The following is a 27734-nucleotide window of genomic DNA, read 5'->3' as shown; positions in this document are numbered from 1 at the left end:
AGATGTATAGTAAAACGAAGATAACTTTCTCAGGATGTTTCTTAATAAAACGGTAAAATATTGGCTACATGATACTTCTGTTAGATGTATACACAGTTGGCTGAATGACTGCACCAAGGAGTGCTTACTGGCTCCATTTCAGCTTGGAGGGAAGTATTAAGTGGAGTGCCAGCAGGCTCTGTGCTGGGCCTCATGCAGTTCAACATTTTGAGAATAACATGGATGAGGGAGTTGAGGGGCTATTTACTCAGTATGCAGGTGGCACAAAGCTGGGTGAGTGTGCTAATATTTTAGATGAAAGAGCAAATTCAAAAAGATCTAGACCATGGACTGAATGAGTAAGATGGAATTTAATAAGGAGAAATACAAAGTTCTGCATCAGGGTAGGAAAAAATGTAAGGCACAAGTATAGGGTGGAGGAAACCTGGATGGGCAGTACAACATATGAAAGGAATCTGGGTATCCTTGTTGATCACAAGTTAAATATGAGCCAGAAGTGTGATACAGCTGCTAAAAAGGCAGATGCTGTCTTGAGGTGCATTAACAGGAGTATAGAGTCCTGGTCACCAGCAGTAATTGTTCTTTTCTACTGGGCCCTGGTCAGGTCTCATTCAGAGAACTGTTCCCAATATAGAGATTCCATGTTTTTTACTAAATAGAGTAAAATAATAAAATAATAGTAAAATAATATCCTTCATGGCTACAGCTTCTTTGATCCTGGCTTTGGTGGACTCATTTCTCACACAGTTTCAGAAATTAGGAGTAGTGATTGAATTAATACACTGATTGGAGTTGTACTTGCCACTCGATAATGTAAAGATACAAAATTATTAGCAACAGTTGGATTTGAGGGTATATAAAAAATGAGAATAATATACTTTTAATAGCTTACAGTGTATTGATATATTTGCTGCTGTCTAATTCCTGTAAGGATAGGCTACTGTCAAATTTTTGTTTTCAGAAAGAAAAAATGTGTGTCAAGGGAAACAATTAAGGCCCTTAAATGCCTGAAAATTGACAATTTTTAAAGTTGACCTACCATAGAATGTACCCAGAAAGCATAGTTTGATTTACTGCTTGTTCATGTAGGCTGCCCGTTTTTTTCTGCATGGCAGCTGAATGTGTGACTTGATCCTGTTGGAAAGTACTGTATTTTCTTTGTGGCCTCACGTCTATGGTGATCCTTCACAGCTGCAATCCCGGAGTGTTGAATGTGCTAATGTGAATCAAATCGTAGAGGTCAGTCCTATATGGTTTGGCTTGGAAACAAGTCTACTGTGTTTGGGATTGCTCCTTTGTGTATAGTAACTGCACTGAGAACTGACAGGCAGCCTTGTTTTCAGTAGTACCCCCAGATCGCAGTGACTTTAATACTTTTTATAATTAATGTGCATTTTAATGTAGAGTATTAAAGTTTGAGTTTCTGAAAGGCTAAGAGCATCAGGTAAATTCAGTTGAGCTTATTCCCAGGTAAGGGTGAGTAGACTTGCAGGCTGGTATTAGTCCTCTTCATTGAAGTCAAATCCTTCAGTCCTTTTAAAATTGTTTTTAAAATATTTATGGTAACCAAAAAAGTAAGAACGTAGCCAGAATCTTTCTTTTTTAACTTTACTCATCTCCTGAGAGCATAGGTGGTTACATATTTAACAGAAGCATGAGACTCATTTTAATATGTGTAGACAAGTGATTTTTACATGTTTACAAGTCATGTTGGGCACAATCCTTTTAAGACAACAAAGACCCAAGAAAATTTTTGTTTTTAAACTCTGCAGTTGGGCTCTTAATGTGTACTCAATATAAATGCACTTTGAATTTCTTGTCCAGTTATTTTTCATACCCTAAAACATGAGACAACAGTCAAAAGGCTCCCCGTTTCTGTAGTGTGAATATTTTAAATATTGTGCATTGGACATTCAACAACACACTACACAACCAGAGATCCTGGCTCATTCTTGAAACAGAGATAAAAAGCAGCAGTGGAACCACTGTTGACCAGTTGTGCTATTTGGTATCCTGTGTGATCCTCTGTCTACTCCCCTGAGTCTGGTGGAGCCTATGCCTCCCTGATAGATTTAAAATTGCTACCTTCGGTGGTGAAATTCATAATGGAAGCTGGCTGATTAGCCTATTTCTCTTTCCCAAAGTCCCTATTTTTCTTCTGAACTAGTAAAAGATGCAAGCGTCAGCTTTGTTACCTGGGAAACCTTGGGCTGTTTCGAAGCTGGTGTTCTTCATGTATAATGTGTAAGGATTTAAAAAAGAATGTTGTACATTAAAATATTGGTTTTACAAGAAAGTGATATGGCCTTATTTTGTTTGGCAGAAGAGATGGCACGGGAAATGTAGGAGATGGGTTTCGTTTGATTAGTGAAAGAATCATCAATCTCTTTTTTTCTACTAAGTCCATGTTCCTCAAAAAAGGGTATTATCAAGAAACTCTCAAATTTCCTTTGACTTAAATGTTTCTCCTGGCTGCTTTTTGATAATCCCTAAACTAGTCACTACTTGCAAGATGATGCTGTCAAGGTAATGCATGCTATATGCCAGCAAATTTGGAAAACACAAGAATGGCCATCAGATTGGAAAAAATCAACTTATATCCCCATACCAAAAAAGGGGAACACTAAAGAATGTTCAAACTATCGAACAGTGGCACTCATTTCACATGCCAGTAAGGTAATGCTCAAGATCCTGCAAGGTAGACTTCAGCAGTTCATGGAGCGAGAATTGCCAGATGTACAAGCTGGGTTTAGAAAAGGCAGAGGAACTAGAGACCAAATTGCCAATATCCGCTGGATAATGGAAAAAGCCAGGGAGTTTCAGAAAAACATCTCTTTCTGTTTTATTGACTATTCTAAAGCTTTTGACTGTGTGGACCATAACAAATTGTGGCAAGTTCTTAGCGGTATGGGGATACCAAGTCATCTTGTATGCCTCCTGAAGAATCTGTATAACGACCAAGTAGCAACAGTAAGAACAGACCACGGAACAACGGACTGGTTTAAGATTGGGAAAGGAGTACGGCAGGGCTGTATACTCTCACCCTACCTATTCAACTTGTATGCAGAACACATCACGCGACAAGCTGGCCTTGAGGAATCCAAGGCTGGAGTTAAAATCTCTGGAAGAAACATTAACCATCTCAGATATGCAGATGATACCACTTTGATGGCTGAAAGTGAAGAGGAACTGAGGAGCCTTATGATGAAGGTGAAAGAAGAAAGTTCAAAAGCTGGTTTGCAGCTAAACCTCAAAAAAAACAAGATTATGGCAACCAGCTTGATTGAAAACTGGCAAATAGAGGGAGAAAATGTAGAAGCAGTGAAAGACTTTGTATTCCTAGGTGCAAAGATTACTGCAGATGCTGACTGCAGTCAGGAAATCAGAAGACGCTTAATCCTTGGGAGAAGAGCAATGACCAATCTTGATAAAATAGTTAAGAGCAGAGACATCACACTGACAACAAAGGCCCGCATAGTTAAAGCAGTGGTGTTCCCCGTAGTAACATATGGCTGCGAGAGCTGGACCATAAGGAAGGCTGAGCGAAGGAAGATTGATGCTTTTGAACTGTGGTGTTGGAGGAAAATTCTGAGAGTGCCTTGGACTGCAAGAAGATCAAACCAGTCCATCCTCCAGGAAATAAAGCCAGACTGCTCAGTTGAGGGAATGATATTAAAGGCAAAACTGAAATACTTTGGCCACATAATGAGAAGACAGGACACCCTGGAGAAGATGCTGATGCTAGGGAGAGTGGAGGGCAAAAGGAAGAGGGGCCGACCAAGGGCAAGATGGATGGATGATATTCTAGAGGTGACGGACTCGTCCCTGGGGGAGCTGGGGGTGTTGACGGCCGACAGGAAGCTCTGGCGTGGGCTGGTCCATGAAGTCACGAAGAGTTGGAAGCGACTAAACGAATAAACAACAAAGTCACTACTGTACCTCTTGCCACAGAATAGTCAGTATTTCATTAATGAAATAGACAACCCTAGTTTAATTTAGGCTTGAATGATCTGAAAAAAGAAACTCAGAAGTTTTTTTTCTGTTCTAGTGCTTCCCTATGCCTTTTTTAAAAATTGGGGCTTTTTAAAAAAAATTCAAAAGCACAGAAAAAATTCTAAAAGTATTTTCTGTGACATGTTACCGTAAAATATCTTTTCTACTTTACTAAAAATGTGGATTGAATATTTTTAGGCAAACAGGCATTATTAAAATGGCATTTCTTCCCATACTGCACATGTGCAGTGTACAACATTCAATGTTATAAAATTCTAAATATGCTACTAATCTCATACTGTGCTTATATTTTGTTTTGCTAGCCACAAAATAAGTGAGTTTGGTCAGCTTTTTACTTTTTTACTTTTAATTTGGCAATGCTTAATACAGAGGGTATGTTTGCATAGGAGGATCCAGTTGTTTGTATAGTCATTGTAGGGTAAAAAGGAGACTATAATCTTAGAACGACTATAATTTTATAAAAACTAAAGCCAGCTGAACACAACGGGTTTTATTTCTAAGTCAGGAAAGTTCTGTTAACAGTGCAGTCAAGAGTAAATCCCTCATACATGACCCCTCCCTTCTGAATAAAATTTAAAATAATACATTTTTAATAATATCAGGCATTTTTTAAAAAAGTGGAAAACACGCATCTTAGACAGCTACGGTGGGGTTTGTTTGTGGGGTGTGTGTGTTACACACGAAGCTTCCCTCGGGTTCACAGGATCATTTTCCTCTACGGAAATTCTGTAAAACAGGTTTTTTATTTTTTAAATAAGGTGATGAAGACCGATGTTAAAGTAAAGGAAACTATACGCAGGTCTTCAGACACAAGCAGGCTCGCGTCCCTTCTTTCCATCCGCGCGCGTTGCCAGGACTCAGTTGATAGAGGTTAAAATGAGCGCTCAAGACTTCTGAGAGCGACAAACGGGTTCGGGGGAGAAAAAGACGCGGAAAAGAAGGGGAAGCGCGCGTCCGCTGCCCCGCCGACCGCCAACCAGATACATCGCGTCCTTTTCTCAGCTTGCAATCCAGGAGGCCCCAGCGTGCCCGGCCACTGCTGCGGCTGAAACAGGGTTCGGAGACGCCTGCTCTGGAGCGATACGCTGGCCAGTACGATCGAAGAGACGCCGCGAGGTCGGGGCCAGGGCGGGCGGCTGGAGAAGCCCGCAGCTCTTCGAGTTACCTCGGAGGGGGACCGTAGCTGCCGTGAAGGGCGAAGGGGAGCACGGGGGAGGTGAGGGCGGGCCGCTTCCTTGGCCCCTCTTCGGGGCCTGCTGCGGAGGGGCGGAGCCGAGGAGCGAGAGGTAGGAGGAGGGTGGTGGGGATTGCTCGCTCGCCGCCCGAAGGCGCGGGGCCGTGGGGACTGTTTTGCCGTGCCCGACATCCAAGGGACTCAGCTTTGGGACGTGGAAAAGCCGTAGCGCGACCGCCCGGGGAACCAAGCCGAGGGTCTCACAGCGCGGTCGGACCCTGGCGGTGGGAGGGCTGGGAGGCGCGACCTGGCGGCCGTGGGTTTCCTTCGCTGGCCGGAGGTGCGCGGCGCGACGCCTGCGTCCGGAGGTGGGAGCAGGGCCTCTTCGCTGCTTGCTAGCAGTCCCATCCAAGCACCGCGTGAAGGCTCCACTTTCATAGGGGCTTGCTCGCTTCAACCAAGACTTCGTCAACGTGGGCTGGGGAGGTGGGCGATTCAGCACAGGAGCCTAAGCTTTGTGGACCAGAATCCATTTAATCAGGGATAGGAGCTGTTGTCCAGCATTGGGAGGTGTACATGATGGTGTGCTTGTTGTTGTTTATTCGTTTAGTCGCTTCCGACTCTTCGTGACTTCATGGACCAGCCCACGCCAGAGCTTCCTGTCGGTCGTCAACACCCCCAGCTCCCCCAGGGACGAGTCCGTCACCTCTAGAATATCATCCATCCATCTTGCCCTTGGTCGGCCCCTCTTCCTTTTGCCTTCCACTCTCCCTAGCATCAGCATCTTCTCCAGGGTGTCCTGTCTTCTCATTATGTGGCCAAAGTATTTCATTTTTGCCTTTAATATCATTCCCTCAAGTGAGCAGTCTGGCTTTATTTCCTGGAGGATGGACTGGTTTGATCTTCTTGCAGTCCAAGGCACTCTCAGAATTTTCCTCCAACACCACAGTTCAAAAGCATCGATCTTCCTTCTCTCAGCCTTCCTTATGGTCCAGCTCTCGCAGCCATATGTTACTACAGGGAACACCATTGCTTTAACTATGCGGGCCTTTGTTGTCAGTGTGATGTCTCTGCTGTTAACTATTTTATCGAGATTTGTCATTGCTCTTCTTCCAAGGATTAAGCGTCTTCTGATTTCCTGACTGCAGTCAGCATCTGCAGTAATCTTTGCACCTAGGAATACAAAGTCTTTCACTGCTTCTACATTTTCTCCCTCTATTTGCCAGTTATCAATCAAGCTGGTTGCCATAATCTTGGTTTTTTTGAGGTTTAGCTGCAAACCAGCTTTTGCACTTTCTCCTTTCACCTTCATCATAAGGCTCCTCAGTTCCTCTTCACTTTCAGCCATCAAAGTGGTATCATCTGCATATCTGAGATGGTTAATGTTTCTTCCAGAGATTTTAACTCCAGCCTTGGATTCCTCAAGGCCAGCTTGTCGCATGATGTGTTCTGCATACAAGTTGAATAGGTAGGGTGAGAGTATACAGCCCTGCCGTACTCCTTTCCCAATCTTAAACCAGTCCGTTGTTCCGTGGTCTGTTCTTACTGTTGCTACTTGGTCGTTATACAGATTCTTCAGGAGGCATACAAGATGACTTGGTATCCCCATACAACTAAGAACTTGCCACAATTTGTTATGGTCCACACAGTCAAAGGCTTTGTTGTTGTTTATTCGTTTAGTCGCTTCCGACTCTTCGTGACTTCATGGACCAGCCCACGCCAGAGCTTCCTGTCGGTCGTCAACACCCCCAGCTCCCTCAGGGACGAGTCCGTCACCTCTAGAATATCATCCATCCACCTTGCCCTTGGTCGGCCCCTCTTCCTTTTGCCCTCCACTCTCCCGAGCATCAGCATCTTCTCCAGGGTGTCCTGTCTTCTCATTATGTGGCCAAAGTATTTCAGTTTGGCCTTTAATATCATTCCCTCAAGTGAGCAGTCTGGCTTTATTTCCTGGAGGATGGACTGGTTTGATCTTCGTGCAGTCCAAGGCACTCTCAGAATTTTCCTCCAACACCACAGTTCAAAAGCATCGATCTTCCTTCGCTCAGCCTTCCTTATGGTCCAGCTCTCGCAGCCATATGTTACTACGGGGAACACCATTGCTTTAACTATGCGGGCCTTTGTTGTCAGTGTGATGTCTCTGCTCTTAACTATTTTATTGAGATTGGTCATTGCTCTTCTCCCAAGGATTAAGCGTCTTCTGATTTCCTGACTGCAGTCAGCATCTGCAGTAATCTTCGCACCTAGAAATACAAAGTCTTTCACTGCTTCTACATTTTCTCCCTCTATTTGCCAGTTATCAATCAAGCTGGTGGCCATAATCTTGGTTTTTTTGAGGTTTAGCTGCAAACCAGCTTTTGCACTTTCTTCTTTCACCTTCATCATAAGGCTCCTCAGTTCCTCTTCGCTTTCAGCCATCAAAGTGGTATCATCTGCATATCTGAGATTGTTAATGTTTCTTCCAGAGATTTTAACTCCAGCCTTGGATTCCTCAAGGCCAGCTTGTCGCATGATGTGTTCTGCATACAAGTTGAATAGGTAGGGTGAGAGGATACAGCCCTGCCGTACTCCTTTCCCAATCTTAAACCAGTCTGTTGTTCCGTGATCTGTTCTTACTGTTGCTACTTGGTCGTTATACAGATTCTTCAGGAGGCATACAAGATGACTTGGTATCCCCATACCACTAAGAACTTGCCACAATTTGTTATGGTCCACACAGTCAAAGGCTTTAGAATAGTCAATAAAACAGAAATAGATGTTTTTCTGAAACTCCCTGGCTTTTTCCATTATCCAGCGGATATTGGCAATTTGGTCTCTAGTTCCTCTGCCTTTTCTAAACCCAGCTTGTACATCTGGCAATTCTCGCTCCATGAACTGCTGAAGTCTACCTTGCAGGATCTTGAGCATTACCTTACTGGCATGTGAAATGAGTGCCACTGTTCGATAGTTTGAACATTCTTTAGTGTTTCCCTTTTTTGGTATGGGGATATAAGTTGATTTTTTCCAGTCTGATGGCCATTCTTGTGTTTTCCAAATTTGCTGGCATATAGCATGCATTACCTTGACAGCATCATCTTGCAAGATTTTGAACAGTTCAGCTGGGATGCCGTCGTCTCCTGTTGCCTTGTTATTAGCAATGCTTCTTAAGGCCCACTCAACCTCACTCTTCAGGATGTCTGGCTCTAGCTCACTGACCACACCGTCAAAGCTATCCCCGATATTGTTATCTTTCCTATATAGGTCTTCTGTATATTCTTGCCACCTTTTCTTGATCTCTTCTTCTTCTGTTAGGTCCTTGCCATCTTTGTTTTTGATCATACCCATTTTTGCTTGGAATTTACCTCCAATGTTTCCAATTTTCTGGAAAAGGTCTCTTGTCCTTCCTATTCTATTGTCTTCTTCCACTTCCGCGCATTGCTTGTTTAAAAATAATTCCTTATCTCTTCTGGCTAACCTCTGGAATTTTGCATTTAATTGGGCATATCTCCCCCTATCACTGTTGCCTTTTGCTTTCCTTCTTTCTTGGGCTACTTCTAGTGTCTCAGCAGACAGCCATTTTGCCTTCTTGGTTTTCTCTTTCTTTGGGATGTATTTTGTTGCTGCCTCCTGAACAATGCTGCCAACTTCTGTCCAGAGTTCTTCCGGGACCCTATCTACTAAGTCCAGTCCCTTAAATCTATTCTTCACCTCCACTGCATATTCCTTAGGAATATTAGTGAGCTCATATCTAGCTGATCTGTGGGTCTTCCCTAATCTCTTTAGTCTGATCCTAAATTGTGCAAGAAGAAGTTCATGATCTGAACTACAGTCAGCTCCAGGCCTTGTTTTTACCGACTGTACAGATGTCCGCCACCTTTGGCTGCAAAGGATGTAATCAATCTGATTTCGGTGTTGTCCATCTGGTGAAGTCCATGTATAAAGCCGTCTCTTAGGTTGTTGGAAGAGAGTGTTTGTTATGCAGAGTGAATTGTCTTGGCAAAATTCTATCAGCCTATGTCCTGCTTCATTTTGTTCTCCCAGGCCATACTTACCTGTAATTCGAGGTGTCATTTGACTGCCCACCTTAGCATTCCAGTCTCCTGTGATGAAAATAACATCTCTTTTAGGCGTGTTGTCCAGTAGGTGCTGCAGATCCTCATAGAACTGCTCTACTTCAGCTTCTTCAGCATTTGTGGTTGGGGCGTATATTTGGATCACTGTGATGTTAGATGGCTTGCCCTGAATTCGAATTGAGATCATTCTGTCGTTTTTTGGGTTGTATCCAAGCACTGCTTTAGCCACTTTACTATTAATTATGAAGGCTACTCCATTTCTTCTGTGGTCCTCTTGTCCACAGTAGTAGATCTGGTGGTCATTTGATGTGAAGTGGCCCATTCCAGTCCATTTCAGTTCACTGACGCCCAGAATGTCTATCTTTAATCTTGACATCTCACCAATAACCACATCCAATTTGCCCTGGCTCATAGATCTTACATTCCAGGTTCCAATGGTGTGTTGATCCTTAGAACATCGGATTCGCCGTTCACCACCAGCACCGTCGGCCGCTAGCCGTCCTTTCGGCTTTGAGCTAGCTGCGTCATCACGTCTGGGGCTAGTTGAGCTCATCCTCTGTTCCTCCCCAGTAGCATTTTGACCATCTTCCGACCTGGGGGTCTCACCTTCCGATGGTATACCGACATATCTCTGGTTGTACTGATCCATTTAGTTTTCACGGCAAGAATACTGGGGTGGGTTGCCATTACCTTCCCCAGGGATCGCATTTAGTCTGACCTCTCTGTCATGACCTTCCCGTCTTGGGTGGCCCTTCACGGTTTAGCTCATGGCATCATTGAGGTGCTCAAGCTCCAGCACCACGACAAGGTAACGATCCTTTGCTGAAGCAAAGGCTTTAGAATAGTCAATAAAACAGAAAGAGATGTTTTTCTGAAACTCCCTGGCTTTTTCCATTATCCAGCGGATATTGGCAATTTGGTCTCTAGTTCCTCTGCCTTTTCTAAACCCAGCTTGTACATCTGGCAATTCTCGCTCCATGAACTGCTGAAGTCTACCTTGCAGGATCTTGAGCATTACCTTACTGGCATGTGAAATGAGTGCCACTGTTCGATAGTTTGAACATTCTTTAGTGTTCCCCTTTTTTGGTATGGGGATATAAGTTGATTTTTTCCAATCTGATGGCCATTCTTGTGTTTTCCAAATTTGCTGGCATATAGCATGCATTACCTTGACAGCATCATCTTGCAAGATTTTGAACAGTTCAGCTGGGATGCCGTCGTCTCCTGTTGCCTTGTTATTAGCAATGCTTCTTAAGGCCCACTCAACCTCACTCTTCAGGATGTCTGGCTCTAGCTCACCGACCACACTGTCAAAGCTATCCCCGATATTGTTATCCTTACTATACAGGTCTTCTGTATATTCTTGTCACCTTTTCTTGATCTCTTCTTCTTCTGTTAGGTCCTTGCCATCTTTGTTTTTGATCATACCCATTTTTGCCTGGAATTTACCTCCAATGTTTCTAATTTTCTGGAAGAGGTCTCTTGTCCTTCCTATTCTATTGTCTTCTTCCACCTCCGCGTATTGCTTGTTTAAAAATAATTCCTTATCTCTTCTGGCTAACCTCTGGAATTTTGCATTTAATTGGGCATATCTCCCCCTATCACTGTTGCCTTTTGCTTTCCTTCTTTCTTGGGCTAATTCTAGTGTCTCAGCAGACAGCCACTTTGCCTTCTTGGTTTTCTCTTTCTTTGGGATGTATTTTGTTGCCGCCTCCTGAACAATGCTGCCAACGTCTGTCCAGAGTTCTTCCGGGATGCTATCTACTAAGTCCAGTCCCTTAAATCTATTCTTCACCTCCACTGCATATTCCTTAGGAATATTAGTGAGCTCATATCTAGCTGATCTGTGGGTTTTCCCTAATCTCTTTAGTCTGATCCTAAATTGTGCAAGAAGAAGTTCGTGATCTGCACTACAGTCAGCTCCAGGCCTTGTTTTTACCGACTGTACAGATGTCCGCCATCTTTGGCTGCAAAGGATGTAATCAATCTGATTTCGGTGTTGTCCATCTGGTGAAGTCCATGTATAAAGCCGTCTTTTAGGTTGTTGGAAGAGAGTGTTTGTTATGCAGAGTGAGTTGTCTTGGCAAAATTCTATCAGCCTATGTCCTGCTTCATTTTGTTCTCCCAGGCCATACTTACCTGTAATTCGAGGTGTCATTTGACTGCCCACCTTAGCATTCCAGTCTCCTGTGATGAAAATAACATCTCTTTTAGGTGTGTTGTCCAGTAGGTGCTGCAGATCCTCATAGAACTGCTCTACTTCAGCTTCTTCAGCATTTGTGGTTGGGGCGTATATTTGGATCACTGTGATGTTAGATGGCTTGCCCTGAATTCGAATTGAGATCATTCTGTCGTTTTTTTGGGTTGTATCCAAGCACTGCTTTAGCCACTTTACTATTAATTATGAAGGCTACTCCATTTCTTCTGTGGTCCTCTTGTCCACAGTAGTAGATCTGGTGGTCATTTGATGTGAAGTGGCCCATTCCAGTCCATTTCAGTTCACTGACGCCCGGAATGTCTATCTTTAATCTTGACATCTCACCAATAACCACATCCAATTTGCCCTGGCTCATAGATCTTACATTCCAGGTTCCAATGGTGTGTTGATCCTTAGAACATCGGATTCGCCGTTCACCACCAGCACCGTCGGCCGCTAGCCGTCCTTTTGGCTTTGAGCTAGCTGCGTCATCACGTCTGGGGCTAGTTGAGCTCATCCTCTGTTCCTCCCCAGTAGCATTTTGACCACCTTCCGACCTGGGGGTCTCATCTTCCGATGGTATACCAACATATCTCTGGTTGTACTGATCCATTGAGTTTTCATGGCAAGAATACTGGGGTGGGTTGCCATTACCTTCCCCAGGGATCGCATTTAGTCTGACCTCTCTGTCATGACCTTCCCGTCTTGGGTGGCCCTTCACGGTTTAGCTCATGGCATCATTGAGGTGCTCAAGCTCCAGCACCACGACAAGGTAACGATCCTTTGCTGAAGTGATGGTGTGCAGAAGAGAAAAATATAAACAGTGTAGCCAGAGGAGTGTATCACTTGTGATCATTATGTAAATATATGAAAAATAAGCTCTTTCATAGGTGAGTGTTGATGTCACATCACCATCTTGGCATGAAGAAAAAAATAAGAGTAATGGCTTCAAAACCAATTAGTTTGATTCACATTGCATCCAGCCATACTTTTTCCTTATAAATTGTGTTTCAGGATGGACAGATGACAGTATCAAGAGGGACTAAAAATTAATAGGTCATTTTCTTAATAGATTAAATTGAAAAGTGGCTGTTCACATTGGCATACTTTGGGGTTGTTGTTTTTGAGATTCTGGAAGAAATACTTTTTAGTTAAACATTTCTGAGAAAAGTTAAAAACAAGAAAAGAAAAAAATAGGACAAATAAAATACAAAGTATAAAAAGGTAATTTACAAGCATAGAATTAAATAAGACTGAATTGGTTAGATTAAGATTTTCAGTATGTCATTCAGTTTCACATAACTGAATATCTTACGTTGTTTTAAAAACTGCAGGTCATCATTAAAATCAAAATAGTATATAAAAGTGGCAATAAGCAGAGTGTAAATCATGGCATACAATAAAGAATTGCAGCAATTTCTCTATGAATAGTGGAAGATTTATCCTTATTTCACAGATAATTGAACATCAGAAATATTAAGATTTTAAGAAAAACACAACATGTTTTTAAATACAACATTATTTAAGGAATGAGAGCCAAACAAAATGAAAGAGCCTCCATAGTTTGTTCAGCAGGCTGGCTGGGGAATTCTGTGAGTTGAAGTCCACAATCTTCAAGTTGCCAAGGTTGAGAAACGCTGCTCTTAGCCTTTCAGCTCTTCCCTCAGAACTGAGGGCCAGGATGTTAGTGGAGCCTGGGTTACTTTTTTCTACTGTGCTGATTGAGAAGTTGATTACTTTTATGTAGGGTCTTTTATTGCCTTTTCTATTGTTTTTATAAGTATGTTTCTATTAACTACCCAGAGTTTTTGATTAAGGTGGGTGGCCATATAAATTTGCAAAATAAACAAATAAATATACTGTATATATCTTTGCAGTTTACCCAAGAAAAGAGCAAGTTCAGGGCTCATTAAATACCAAAAGGTGTCACCTGAACTCCATGGAACAGCTCAGAGTTGGGAATCTTCCTTTCAAATATTTTAGCAGCATGCAAACTATAAACCTTTGTTCCCACCTCTTGATTCCATATTACAGAAATCTTGGATGAAGATAACAAAAACAATATTCACTTATCCAGGTCTGGCATAACACCAGTCTGAAAAGAAAGGAAGGAAAGGTTGAAAGGTGGCAAAATACTAACTTTTTTTTTCCTGTTATCCAGTGAAACTTACAGGCACTCCTCCCCCAAACTCTCTTGCCAGCCCTGTAATTTGCCTAATTTTTTCCCAATGTTGCCTCAGGATCTTCTCGACATTAAAAAAAAAAAAAAAAAGCCTGGGTGCTGAAACCCCAAGATTTTCTTGTTGAAAGAGATGAGCAAACCATTACCCTCCTTAACAGTTCCCATATTTTTATTCTGGAACACATGTTTCTTATTATTATTGCATTTTTGTAAGTATTGGACAAATGTAAGCTCATGTTCATCAATATTTTGACTGGAAGGGTTCTCAGAATATCTAGTACTGTGAAAATAATCCAGACACATACATTCTGTTCCTTCAATTAACCTACTGAGTCAGAATTCCAGCTTTTTTTCTAACTCACACAAGCATGGGAAATAAATTTTGTACTAGTGGATCCTCTGTAAGCAGTTGTATCTTCATTAAGATAAAGTAGATAACCAAGAACTCAATCTCACTTCTTTTTGTGCTCCTAAGTGACATTAAAGTAGAAACCCATTCTGTACATTAAATGAATAATTAATAACAACAACCCTTGTCCACAAACCTTGGGTTTTTGCCTCAAAGGGAAACAAAAATTCAGTGTGCTGTGCTCAGCCAAAATGGCAGTGTTAATGTTCACTCATGTACAGAGCTGATCTGTATTATATTTGGAAGGCTATGAACCTGAATGTAGAAGCTCTAATTTTTTCTTTACTGAAAACTCTTGATAAGTATTTGCATTATACTTTGGGATAATATTTGTATTGATTTTCCATGTAGAAGAATGCTTTTTACAGCAGGGCTGCAATCCAACCCGCGAAGTCATATACCACATTTTAAACTTCTGTCCAGTGCCTGGGAAAAGGGAAAAATGCATAAAATCTAATTCTAGGTCATACTGTACACACCCACTGAAAATCAGTGTATTGTTTCATGGTTTGTTAAAACAATACTAAAACAGAAGAATTTTTGACCTCTTCACCTGGATTTCCCTCAGCATGGTTACCTTTTAATGTATTGTTTGGTTCTTACTGTTTATTGTTTCTAACCCTGTAAGTTGCCCAGAGTTGTTTGGTGAGTGGGAGGCTTTAGAAAACTACTAAATAAGTAAAATTTATTTATTTATTTGTATTTACTTAAAATTTATTTATTTATTTAGAGCCAGTTTGGTCTAGTGGCTAAGGCAATGGGCTAGAAACCAGGAGTCTGTGAGTTCTAGTCCCGCCTTAGGCATGAAAGCCGGCTGGGTGACCTTGGGCCAGTCCCTCTCTCTCAGCCCAACTCACCTCACAGGGTTGTTGTTGTGGGGAAAATAGGAGGAGGAGGAAGGGGTATTAGGTATGTTCCCTGCCTTGAGTTGTATATGAAAAAAAAGGTGGTATTAAAATTTTTTAAAAATGAACAACTTGATGCCCCACTTTAATGTCCTAGATTAATGGTCCTCAAATGAAGCAAATCCCCACGCGCTGTTGGACTTCCAGGAGAATTTGACAAAAGTATTTTACAGTAGTGTTGTATACCTGAAATCACTTTTCAGTAATAGGTTAGCATGGTTTAATATGCCAGAAATTTAGATGTGTATTAACTTAATCATTCCTAAACCCAGTAAAGATTGTTTTCTGGAATCTTTATAGTAGACATATTTATATGTCTCCTTATGATCAGTAAAACTTACCACCTACTAATGGATTCTATATACTGCTAATTGTATTCTCTCAGAACTCGACCTCTTAATTCTTGGACAATTTTAAGGTGTCAAGAAGGACATAACTGATCAGAAGTTAAACAGACTGCTATAAGCAGGGATTTATCTAAGGAACTATCATTTAAAAGCAACAGATTATAGAGATAAAAAAGATAAACCATTTGAATCCCCCAGTATTAAGATAGGAAGCTCTTGAGTAGTGAATCAGGGGAAAGTTATCTTCTCAAATGAAAGTCTGTATGGAGAACTTCCCCCTATATCTATGCTTGGTACTGGAACTCTGAAAAATATATAGTTTTTAGAAGTAATACTTCCTTGTTTAAGCACATTCTGTGACAACTATATTCCTTGCATCTTCTCTGTATTAAACAGCTAATACCTGTGATTTGAGAGGATAGCTTTGCTCTTGGTCTCCATGGAATCCCCAAATCTTTCTCACTAATCAATGCCATTTCTTCTACTCTCCAGAATATTACTGAGTTTGACTCAGAATTTCTTATGTGAGGCTAATGTAAAGTTTTAAAACCTAATCTAAAGCTGTAGCCCTCCTTAGTTTGTCTCCTCTCCATTTTATTTCCATTTCTCCTATTTTTATAGTATTCTTAATCATCTACAGTTGTAATCAAAAGTATTCAACCCCCATTGCAAATCAGGTTGATTGTCAAAATGTTCAGACTTTCAGCTGTTTGCAATGAACAAATCAAACAAAAGCAATTGAAATAGCTCAACACAACAAATTCTTCAGGTGGTGTCCCCAAAGTCAACTGAAAATGCAACTTATAATGACTTCTCCAGTCTCAAAATTATTCAACCCCTTCATGGCAAGCATCTTCAGTACTTAGTAGAGCACCCTTTTGCTGTTATGACCTGCTGCAAATGAGATGCAGACACCAGCTTCTGGCAGCGTTCCTGAGGAATCTTAGCCCATTCCTCAAGAGCAATGGCCTCCAGTTCAGTAATATTCTTGCATGCTGCAACTGCCTTCTTCAAATCCCACCAGAGATTTTCTATGGGGTTCAAGTCAGGTGACTGTGATGGCCACTGTAGAATCTTCCAGGACTTCTGCATCCAACTCTTAGTGGAATTTGAGGTATGCTTGGGATCATTGTCCTGTTGGAAGGTCCAATGATGCCCAAGCTGCAGCTTCCTTACAGATGGCATGATGTTTTCTCCTAGGATTTCCTGATACTTCAGTTAATCCATCTTGCCATCCACATGCTGCAGGTTTCCAGTGCCAGAGGATGCAAAGCAGCCCCAGAGCGGCACCAAGCCACCACCATGCTTAACTGTAAGCAGAGTGTTATTTTCAACATATGCTTCATTCTTCCTCCAGACATACCGCTGATCCATCAGGCTGAAAAGTTCCAGTTTTGTTTCATCACAGAACAGAATCCCCAAACTTCTGTGGTTTATTTATATGATTTTGAACATATTGGAGCTGACTTTTATTGTGCTTTTGGGTCAGTAGTGGTGTACGTCTTGGAAACCCTCTGTGTTTAGTACGTGCCTTACTGTGCACACTGAAACCTCAGTGCCTGTTGCCACCAAGTCTTGCTGCAGGTCTTTTGCAGTCACTCAAGGGTTTCCCTCCACCTGCCTTCTCAGAAATCTGGTTGCAGCCATTGACAGCTTCCTTTTTCTGCCCCGTCCAGGTAGTGTTACCACTGTTCCTTTAACTTTGAACTTGCGAACTATGCTTCCAACTGTGTCTCTAGGAACATTCAGTGCCTTTGCTATCTTTTTGTATCCTGTTCCTTGTTTGTGAAGGGCGATTATCTCTTCTCTTACCTTTTTGGACCATTCTTTTGACTTAGCCATACTGCGTTTCTAAGATGCAGTCAAACGAGACACTCAACAAACCCCTAGCCATTTCAGGTATTTCATGTGTTCCAGTTCAAGCACACCTGGTGCAACTAATGAAGCCCTTGATTAGTTGCATCAGGTGTGCTTGAGACAACACCTCTTTTGCATACTGTATGTGTGCTGTTGTGACAGATTCTATTCAGAGGGTTGAATAATTTTGAGACTGGAGAAGTCATTATAAGTTCATTTTCAGTTGAATTTGGGGACACCACTTGAAGCATTCGTTGTGTTGAGCTATTTCGATTGCTTTTGTTTGATTTGTTCATTGCAAACAGCTGAAAGTCTGTCCGTTTTGACAATCAACCTGATCTGCAACGGGGGTTGAATAATTTCGATTACAATTGTAGTTGGAAGGAGGTGGGCACTTGTAAATGATTCTTTGATGCTTTCAGAACATTTTTCCAAAACAAGCATTTTCATTGGCTACAAAATAGACCTTGTCCTTTACCTTACATTCAGTGAATAACAAGGAAGCTACCAGATTAGTCACTGTTTTTGAGAACTGATGACAATATTATTAAGGGTCAAGTTTTTTTCATGTGCAGCAGATTCTTAAATGATCTTTATGGTCTCCATCTGGCATGAAATTATCTTGAGAGATGGATTTAAACACCAGTCTTTACTAACATCCAGTGGCACAGAAACTGATGTTACCCACGATCGTCCATTCTCTCAGATCAGTAACACAAATGAAATGTGCTTGTTTGTTGTTTGTAAACTTGGCAAAATTGTATTTTATGAATGGTACAACTTTGTCAAAGTGTTGTAGGAAACTGTTGGTTTCATTCCTGGTAGTATTTGTTCTTTGGAGATAGTCCTCTAAATATATTGCTAATATAACAGATCAAACTGAAAAATTGTGTGGTTGGTTGTTCTTATTGTCAATATATCAAGACTACATCAAATTATATGCAAAAATGCCTTTTATGGTTATAAAGTTTGTGATGTGTGCGTGGTAGAGATTTCTTCAGTTGTTCCCTGACAAGGTAGACTGATCATATATGTAAAGTGACTTTGTATGGAAAAATAATGAAAAACATTTGTGCAGACATTTCGTATTGTGTGCAGATGGAAGATCTGTGTTACCCAATTTACCTTGCTTCCAGCTATAGTGTGTAGAGATGTTTTTTAGTGTATACTCCTCTTTGGTTTTATATGTCCTCTTTTGCATGTCTTTATAATCATATATCAGTGTTGTTTCTTTTGGTTTAATGTCCTTTTGTTTAATATTGTATTGTGTTCTTTTCTATTATTGTACTAAACAACAGCAATATAGTTGAAAAAAGAGGCAAATTGCACTCCTTTAGAGATTAGAATATTGAAGCAAAAGGTAAACATTATTGAAGGTTAGTACAGAATTTTAGATTTATATAACCTTACCTAGACATGGTAGTGGACACTTCCTGTGGCACCTGATTAGCTCTGTACGCCATCAGATTTTAGTTTTTTAGTACTCATTTAATTAACTAAGATACTCTAAACTCTTTTAGTTAATTTTTAAGGTATGTAGATTAATATTCTGCAAAGCAAATCCCCATAGCCTGCCATAATCTTTATTGATAAGAAGAAAGAACAAGACTGATTTTTCTTGTTTCTTAGAAAATAAACATAGTGGAGGCCCCTACTTTATTTGGCAATGTTGGCTTGAAACTTAACAGGTTGACATGAGTCATTTCTCTCTCTAGAGTTAAAAGGTCAGGATTAGCTATCTTAACCCATATGTTCATTCATACAAAAATACGTTTTCTTAAAGATGCTTTTATAAAAATTATTCCTAGGAAGATACACCTCCTAGAGTTAATTTTGATGTTCAGTCATTCAAAAATATGTTTATCATTTATTCATTCATGTTTCAGAAAATCAGTAGCAAAAGCTGTCAAAATGAGCAACAGTAGAATGTTGAATATTACAGTGACAAAACATTAAAATGGGGAAAGAGTAGATTATCATATAGAGAAATAAGTTCTAAATACATAGCTTTATTTCAAACAACTAAGCTATTATAGTCATTAACTTTTGACTATTGGAGATATTTCTCCATGATCTATTCACACCATGATAACTGAAATTATTTTATTAAGTACAAGTTCCAATCTGTCCAATAAACCGGGTATTTCGGCCAAAGAGAACTCAATGAGGATAACTTAGTTTAACATTTAACAATTGTAACATTTTGAGGTCAGGCAGACCTTGTACTGGGTTCAGTTGTTATGTACAGTATGCTGACTTGCAGGTGGAGGAAGGTGCCAAAATAGAAAAATAATGATTTCCCCAACTTTGTGGGGAAAATTTTGTGGAAAGATGCAGGCTAGCCATTTCTCTCATATCCTTAAAAATAATTTCCCTTGTAAAATGGTGTTTTCATTACTTTCTTATGCCATGCTCCTATTGTTGTTACTGCTTCCCCTGCAATGGAGCCTGGTCCAAGAATCCCAGAGTACAGAGGTGATATAGTAGCAGGTCATCCTGATTAAAACCTTGTTAGGTCTTCAGTGCAAAAAAAGTAAAGCAGTATATTAATAAGTATTAATTACCTGTTCAGCCAAGAGGCATAGAACAATATTTGCCAGCCTTCATTTTTATCCTCAGATGAGTGTTATCTGAGAGAACATAATTGGCCTGCATAGTGAGCCTAATACATGAGTAGCAATGAACAGTCCAAGTCCTTCCGCTTGTTCAGTCAGACAATTGGACATAAGAGCCATCTGTAGAACTCCTGCATAATGTAGTTTGGCACTAGTTAGGTCACAAACTGTAACGGTTGCCTATCCTAAAATACTCTCAGACTCACAAGCAAAAGCTTAATAAAATCTGGTTTATTTAAGAATAGTATGCAAGTTCAAAAAAAGCTGAGAATGAGAAAAGCGTGCCAAATGCAAACTAAAAACCCCTCGGTACAAACGAGATCCCTCCCCCTGTAGAATCTTCCCAGGCTCACAATCCCAGGTGCTCCCAACGGCTCTTGACGTTGCGGTGGAAAAGTCCTTGAGCCGAGCACATAACCCAAACACATTCCAGTAATATGAACATAGATACAGAGCTTGGCACAAGGTCAGTAACATGGCATGTGAAATGTTACGATGTACAGTGCACATTGGAACAGTGAACATGACATACTGCTCCCCCAAAAAGCTAAGCAAAAGGCTTGAAAAGGTAAGCTAAGTGGAAACGGTTTACTAAATCAGGAGCATTAACGTGGCGAGCAGGCACCCACTCAGGGTGGGGGAAGTGTTTCCAGCGGATGAGATAGTGGAGAGTGCCCCGAAACTTGCGGGAATCAACAACCTCCTTGACTTCAAAGTGTTGTTGCCCGTCAATCATGATAGGAGCAGGAGGAGGAGGTTGGGGATGCCAGTGCGAAGACTGATGGACAGGCTTGAGCAAGCTGCAATGAAAAACAGGGTGCAAGCGTTTCAAATTGTGAGGCAAATCCAGCTTAACAGTAACCGGGTTAACAAGACCAACAATGGGGAAAGGACCAATGAATTTGGGAGCAAGTTTTTTAGAGGGTTGTGGGGACTTTATGAATTTGGTAGAAAGGTAAACCTGATCCCCAATTTTGAAATCGTGCTGCACAGACTGGTGTTTATCGGCTTGGAACTTGTAAGCAGCCTGGGCATCAGCCAAAGCTTGCTTAATCACCGGCCAGGAATCAGCCAGCTGAACAGCCCAGTCAGAGGCAGAACAAGACTGGGGAGGGGCTTGTGGTAGCTCAGGAATGGGGACAAAGTCGTGCCCAGAAACTATATGGAAAGGGGTCTGTCCAATGCTCTGATGGACAGCATTGTTGTAAGCCACCTCAGCAAAGGGTAATAAATCAACCCAATTGTCCTGATGGTAATTTATGTATGCTCTAAGGAATTGTTCAAGTGTAGAGTTCAAAACCTCTGTAGATCCGTCAGTCTGGGGATGCGACGATGTGGACAAGGCCTGTTGGGTGCCAATCAAACTTAAAAACGGCTTCCAGAACTGGGAAGTGAACTGTGTCCCGCGGTTGGTCACCAAACGGGCGGGGCAACCGTGGAGATGGTAGACGTGGACGAGAAATAGGCAGGCCAATTGTGTGGCTGACAGGATGGAAGCACACGGAATGAAATGGGCTTGTTTGGAGAAAAAATCCTTTACAACCCAAATGACAGTATTTTTCTGACTAGGGGGTAGGTCCACGATAAAATCCATAGAAATCTCCTCCCAGGGACGGGATGCGCTGGCCACTGGCTGCAGAAGCCCCTGTGGTTTACCCCCTTTCCGTTTTGACATGGCACAAGCAGGACAGGAAGCAAATAGTCTTTCACGTCACGCCTTAAGGTCAGCCACCAAAATTGACGCCTAACCAAATGCAAGGTCTTGACGAAACCAAAGTGTCCAGCAAGTTTGTCATCATGGGAACGCTGCAAAACATCAGCCCTCAAAGCCTCAGGCACATAAAGGCGGTGATCCACCCACGCCAGACCATTTTCAAAAGAAACATTGTCTCTATTAGCTAGCAACCAAGTGTCAGATTTCAGTGCCTGGAGAAAGTCTTTTTGTAACTGACAAGGAACTTGCATTTTCTGCCGCCCAGGCAGGGCTGGGGGCGGGGTTGCCTGCACACGAGTCTGGCTCCGGGTGACAGCAACCAAACCCAGTTGTGGTTCAGTGAGAACAGTCCCAACTATATCAGCCACGTGGTCAGAGTCCTGAGGCAAACGTGACAAAGCATCAGCCAGAAAGTTTTTCTTCCCCAAGATAAACTTTAATTGGAAGTTAAAGTGACTGAAAAATTGAGCCCAGCGAATTTGCTTAGGACTGAGACGCCGAGGGGTGCGGAGGGCTTCCAAATTTCTGTGATCTGTCCACACTTCGAAAGGGCATTTAGCGCCTTCTAGGAGGTGATGCCAGGCTTCCAAAGCGGCTTTTACAGCAAAAGCCTCCTTCTCCCAAACATGCCACCGGCATTCAGTTTCAGAAAATTTTCTGGACAGATACGCACAGGGTTTTAGGTGATTGTCGGAATCTCTTTGTAATAATATAGCCCCAGTTGAGAAGTCAGAAGCATCAACTTGGACTACAAAGGGGCGTTCAGGATCAGGGTGCTGTAAAATAGGCTCAGCAGTGAAGAGGGTTTTTAACCTCTCAAATGCTGTCTGGCATTCAGGTGTCCAATTCAGCACTGCCCCAGGATTCTTCACCTTGCGTGTCTCCCCCAAACCCTTGGTGCATAGCAAGTCAGTGAGTGGTAGAGCAATCTCAGCAAACCCCTGGATAAAGTGGCGATAATAGTTACTGAACCCCAGAAAACTTGGTAGTTGCTGCCGGGTGCGGGGGCATTCCCAATTTAAAATTGCCTGAATTTTTTCAGGGTCCATCTCAATGCCCTTGTCAGATACTCTATAGCCTAGATAGTCAAGACGTGCTTTGTGAAATTCACATTTAGAAAGCTTTGCATAGAGTTTAGCATCTCTAAGCTTGCTTAACACCTGTTTGAGGAGGCGTTTGTGCTCCTCCTCGGTTTCAGTGTAAATGAGAACATTGGAACAGTGAACATGACACAAACATGGCTGTATTTCTTAATGAGGAGCTTTTTCCTCTCTGTTGTAGGAAAGACTGGCTGCAATTCAGGGTGCTCTTTGCCTTTGGGAAGGAATTAATGTAACCTTGCACAAATAATAAGGTAAGGGAAGTACACACTTGGTTCAAAAATCCAAACTTCCATGCAGTTCAGGAGAAGCAGTTCTCTGTGCTGGTAGTAGAAGTTCAAATTCCTCTTCTAAAAGTTGTTTTCAGCTGACTTATTTGACTTCAAAAATATAGAGGTGTGAGAAGGAATAGGAGAAAAAAAAAACTATGGTGAGTTGTGTTTTATTTATGTGTGTGGGTTGCTCACCAGCTCAGTAATACCAGAGCCACTGATTCCACCTGCTGGCTGGAATATTAATTCTCTTTACTAACTTCACTACCTACCACCTGTTCTAGGACTGAGTGATCAAATACTCCCATTTCTAACATCATACATTATTCAGAGTGGTGTTCCATGCTCATTGCCTTTGAACTCAGCAATTGAATGGTAATGATATGGAAGGTAGAAATAGAACACATTAATTTGCTGGCCAAGAATGAAATAGATTAGTTAGCAACTTGTACAGAGAGGTTTCTGCTATTCAGTTGTATATTAACAAACTGAGGTCAGGCATCAGAAACAATTTGATTTCCTCTGTATCAATGCATACATGAATCTCCCATGTTTTTTTATGTGTGCTTAAAGAGCAGGGAGTTCAGTGTCAAGAATTTAATTGACTTGCCATGCTGAGCTGATGCTCCCAAATAGCTCTAGTCACAAATTAAAAATGCCATGCTGGCCACAAGAAAAATTCCAAAGTCCATATTAACTCAAAAGCTGCATTAGGCCAGCCATTAACACAATAGTGTGCAAGTTGGTGAGATGTCAGCATCTCTTCATTAAGCAAAATACCACAGAAAGTAAGTGGGGAGAGATTGGGAGAAAAGCAACTGGATGCTAACATCTATCTAGCCAGAGTTTTAGATGGAACGTGGGAAGAAAGTGCCGATGTTTGAATAAGTCTTTATTTGATTGTTTCAGGTTCTTTGTGGACTGTCCGCCCATCTTTGTGGACTGTAAGGGTGAGAAAACAGTAGATAATCCAACACAGCTGTAGTAGCAGTCTCATTAGATTATTGTGTTTTTATGTTATTAGATTTATTCCCTCTATTATTTTCCCCACAACAACCCATAGAGTATGTTGAGCAGAGAGACATCCAGTCACCCAAAGAGCTTCCAAGGCCGAAAGTGAAATTGAAGCTAGGCCTTCCTGCTCCTAGTCCTAAACCTTTACACTAGACTAGCATTTCTCAACCTCAGCAACTTTAAGATGTGTTGGCTGAGGAATTCTGGGCGTTGAAGTCCACACATATTAAAGTTTTTGGGTGGAGAAACTCTGCACTAGACCACACCTACTCTTTACTTAAATCCAACTCCATCCATGAATGAAAATCACTGACTGAAAGTAGAAACAAATTAAAGAACTTTTTAAAATTAAAAGTGGAAATAATTTTATACAATGCAATTTCCTCTCTTTTATCCCGTTTTATTTTTATAATCCTATTTTGACAGGGGAAGGATGTCTAATGATATTAGGATGTAAGTTAGCATATTTTTTTATTTGAAGGGTTAAAAAAGATTTGTCATAACAATTAGCATAGCTGAGGGAACTGCTTGGATTAAACTAGCACAGCATTCTGGTTACATTTTGATATGTTACATAGGGTAACTGGCTGATACCTCAGAAATAAATAAAATATGTATTTAATTAAATGACTCCATTTCAGTGCCATTCTTTCCAAGTGATCAATGTGAAGATAAATATTTAAAAAGCCTTGTCTTGTGCTGTGCCCATGTATTGTGCCATGCCTAGAAAAGGACTAAAATTTTGCTGCTCCTTTTGCAGATGGCAAAGCCTGATGGTACAATAAAGGAAAACTCTATGGGAGCTCTTTGATGCTGCTTGGTAAGCTGAACCTACCCTAAAATCTATTTTTAGTTTCTGTCCTTTCATTTTGTATGTTCGTAATTGATCCATGAATATTGAAAGCAACTCCCTTTGGAGCTGAAACACTGAAAACAGCCTTGACGTCATGTAGCAAACAAAGGGACCAGGTATATTACATAGCGATCTAATGGGGATCATACAACTGTATTGATGGACCTCAGAAATCATTTAGTCCAATCCTCTGCTGAGGCTGGAAATCCACCACTGGAGCTTTTTCCAGTAGCTATTACCTAAGTCACGAAGAGTCGGAAGTGACTAAACGAATTACCTCTGGTTAAAAACTCTTAAGAACTTCTATCCACTGTAAAAAAAAAAAAACTCATTCTCTCAGGAAGCTCTTCCTTATGTTTAGCTTACTTGTTTTGGTAACGTTGGTTTTGGTCCTTTCCTCTGGATGAACTGAACATATATGAACTCCATCGTTGATTACACAGGTGTATGTCATGAAATCTTTTAAGTATCCTTCTCTAGGCCTAAAAAATTCTAAGAGATCTTCTTTCCATTTTTGAGCCCTTCCCTCAAACATTCTAAATTCTCAGTATGTTTTCAATTGAAGAGTAAAATCAAGGGAATGGAGAAAGTAAATTGTGATCTACCAGATCCCAGTAATGGGGATCTAGTTCTCCAGAGGTTGTGGAACAATGATTTGTAGCAACCATTGACAGAATATCTAATGGTGAAGGACGCTGGAAGTTGTACTTTAGTAAATCTGTAGGACCAGAGATTGTCCATCCTTGTCTATATAGTTGCACAAACCATTATTTTAATATGGAAAGACTGTGTGTGTGTGTCTGTGTGTGTGTGTCTGTGTGTGTTATTTGAAAACTAATTTAAGTTGCTGCAGTAGCAATCTACATGACCACATCTATCTTGCTATAAGTAGGATTTCTGAGCTGACATCTGTGGATGGAACCAGAAGAGGGATTGTGCTCCCAGACACTTCAGAAAGAGAAGTCTTCTATGAGATCATAAGTGGGAGGTTCATTTGTCCATTTTTTCAAAAAAGTGATTTCCACCTAATACAGTATTGCTGTTCTTACCTTATGTATGGTGGGGGCTGTTCATCCTTAGTGGCAAGTTTATTGACTGCCCCGTTGTAACCATTTTCTCTTATTTTGGGGGTGGATTGTCTGGCCAGCTGCAGTTTCCTTTGGAGAATATGGCAGGGCAGTATGGTGGTAGACCTTAGCGGACCTTCAGTCAAGGAACCAGCAACACATCCTTTCCCCCTAGTTTTTCTGGTCAGGAAAGGTAGGAGATCTTGAACAGAAAGGAGTCCAATTTTTGCCTTGGCTTGAAAGCTGAGTGGAAATTATGACCCTTATTGCACTTGCCACAATGTGAGCAAATGACATGCAAAAGATACGGGATTGCTTTTTTTCTTCCATCTTTCCTCCTCTCTCTACTAATCCAATGTGTGGTATATAGATTGTGGGCTGGAAGCTACTTGGGGAAGGAGTTAAAAGCAGAGGCAGGGAAAGGATAGACCCCAGTTCTATCCTTGGCTCTGTACTTTAAGATGAACCTTGCCATCTCCTCTTAAAATAAAGAATAGCTTTACATGTTGGAGAAAACAGATAATGTAGTGGTGCAAGATTATTTTTTTATACACCACTATTCATTAAGTCCCAAAATGAAGATTCCAGTCTATTTTGAGCTGCAACCATTCTTCTTTTGGGAACGCTTATTATGCCTAGGAATTTCCCTTTATATGCTTCAAAAGGAACAGTATGCCTTCCTTTAGGGCAGCATCTTTCTCATATAGCTGTTATATTAATGCTCAACTTGGGGGTGCTGGAACAGTTGCTAGGTTTCCCAAGGTGATATCTGGAGTAAACTTCAAAGGAGGAGCTAAATTGACTTCATTCCCTTAAAGCTTTTCTATCATTGTTTATACATTAATTGCATATGTGCTTTCAAAATAGGAGAACCTAACTGTAGTAAATTAAGAAAATTTTTCTTTGGACACTTAAAGGACTTCTCATTATTTGGCTAACCTTTCTATCTGGTGTTTCTCTCTTCAAGGGAATTACTCAATCCCAAGTGAATATGAGCAGGACATTCTCGAAAGGGATGATTCAGAGAATGTGCAAGAAGAGATTTTATCCAGGCAAGTCTCTGAGAAACAGCATGGGCAAGGCTGTTCCTTTGGTCAACCACAGGTTAAAACAGCTGATGCACCAGGAGGCTTTGAGATCCTCCAAGATCTCATCCCCACAACTGGAACTTCTTTGGAATTAGAACCATCTAATTACACTAAAAGTGAAGAGGCCACCCAAGAAAGTGCAAGCCTTAATACCCAAGCCGAGATCTTACCTATGGCAGAGGAGCTTCATAAATGCACTGAATGCAGAGTTCCATGTTGCTTTTCAAGCTGTTGGTCCATCAAACCCAAGAGCAACAGCTCCAGTTTCAATTGTAAGTCCACTTTAAGAATCTTTTGAATAGTACTACAGATTTGGTTCCAGAATTTTTTAGCTTTTCCACAAGTCCACCATAAGAAAGAGATTAACCTTTAAGTACTTTTATACCTGTGCTGGAAAAGGTCAGAAGCCACTGGTCCGATATACTTTTTTGCTTATTCCTGCACCAGTTTAGCTTTTCCTGTTTCTTTTTTAGACCTGTATTCTGTCGGTCTTATATTCTGTGTCTTAATTATATCTTGAACAATTAGTAATTAATAAAAAAAGCAAAAAAAAAAATGCACTGAATGCAGCAAGAGTTTTAGCTGGTGTTCTGACCTAATAAAGCCTCAGTGAATTCACACAGGAGAGAAGCCCTACATATGTAGCAAATGTGGGGAAAATTTCGCTGTGAGCTCTCACCTTTTTATGGACAAGAGAAGCCATACAGGAAAGAAGCCATTCCTTTGTACGGAGTGTGGGAAATGCTTCAGTCAACATGCGCATCTTGTCAGTCACCAGAGGACTCACACAGAAGAGAAGGTCTTTGAATGTAGAGAGTGTGGGAAAAGTTTCAGGAATTTTGTTCAACTTTGACACAGCACCAGAGAACCCACA

At 41.2% G+C, this 27734-nt stretch overlaps 1 protein-coding gene and 2 long non-coding RNA genes across 3 annotated transcripts in view; 2 read left to right on the top strand and 1 right to left on the bottom strand.

Moving 5' to 3' along the window:
- The window catches only part of PEX5 (peroxisomal biogenesis factor 5), a 347422-nt gene that overhangs the window by 150747 nt on the left and 168941 nt on the right, over positions 1–27734 (top strand). The window lies entirely within an intron of this gene.
- LOC134491112 (uncharacterized) lies at positions 1595–4036 on the bottom strand. Its single transcript, XR_010067289.1, has 2 exons — positions 3924–4036; positions 1595–2494 (listed from the first exon to the last, which is right to left on the bottom strand). It is a non-coding gene; the product is annotated as an uncharacterized LOC134491112 (long non-coding RNA).
- Positions 22183–27544, top strand: LOC134491111 (uncharacterized). Its single transcript, XR_010067288.1, has 4 exons — positions 22183–22820; positions 23748–23788; positions 24613–24672; positions 25859–27544. It is a non-coding gene; the product is annotated as an uncharacterized LOC134491111 (long non-coding RNA).

This window comes from Candoia aspera, chromosome 2 (genome assembly GCF_035149785.1).
Source record: "Candoia aspera isolate rCanAsp1 chromosome 2, rCanAsp1.hap2, whole genome shotgun sequence".
In the NCBI taxonomy this organism is placed as follows: domain Eukaryota; kingdom Metazoa; phylum Chordata; class Lepidosauria; order Squamata; family Boidae; genus Candoia; species Candoia aspera.
The sequence above is the reverse complement of the archived record's forward strand: the minus strand, read 5'-3'. Positions and strand labels throughout refer to the sequence as shown.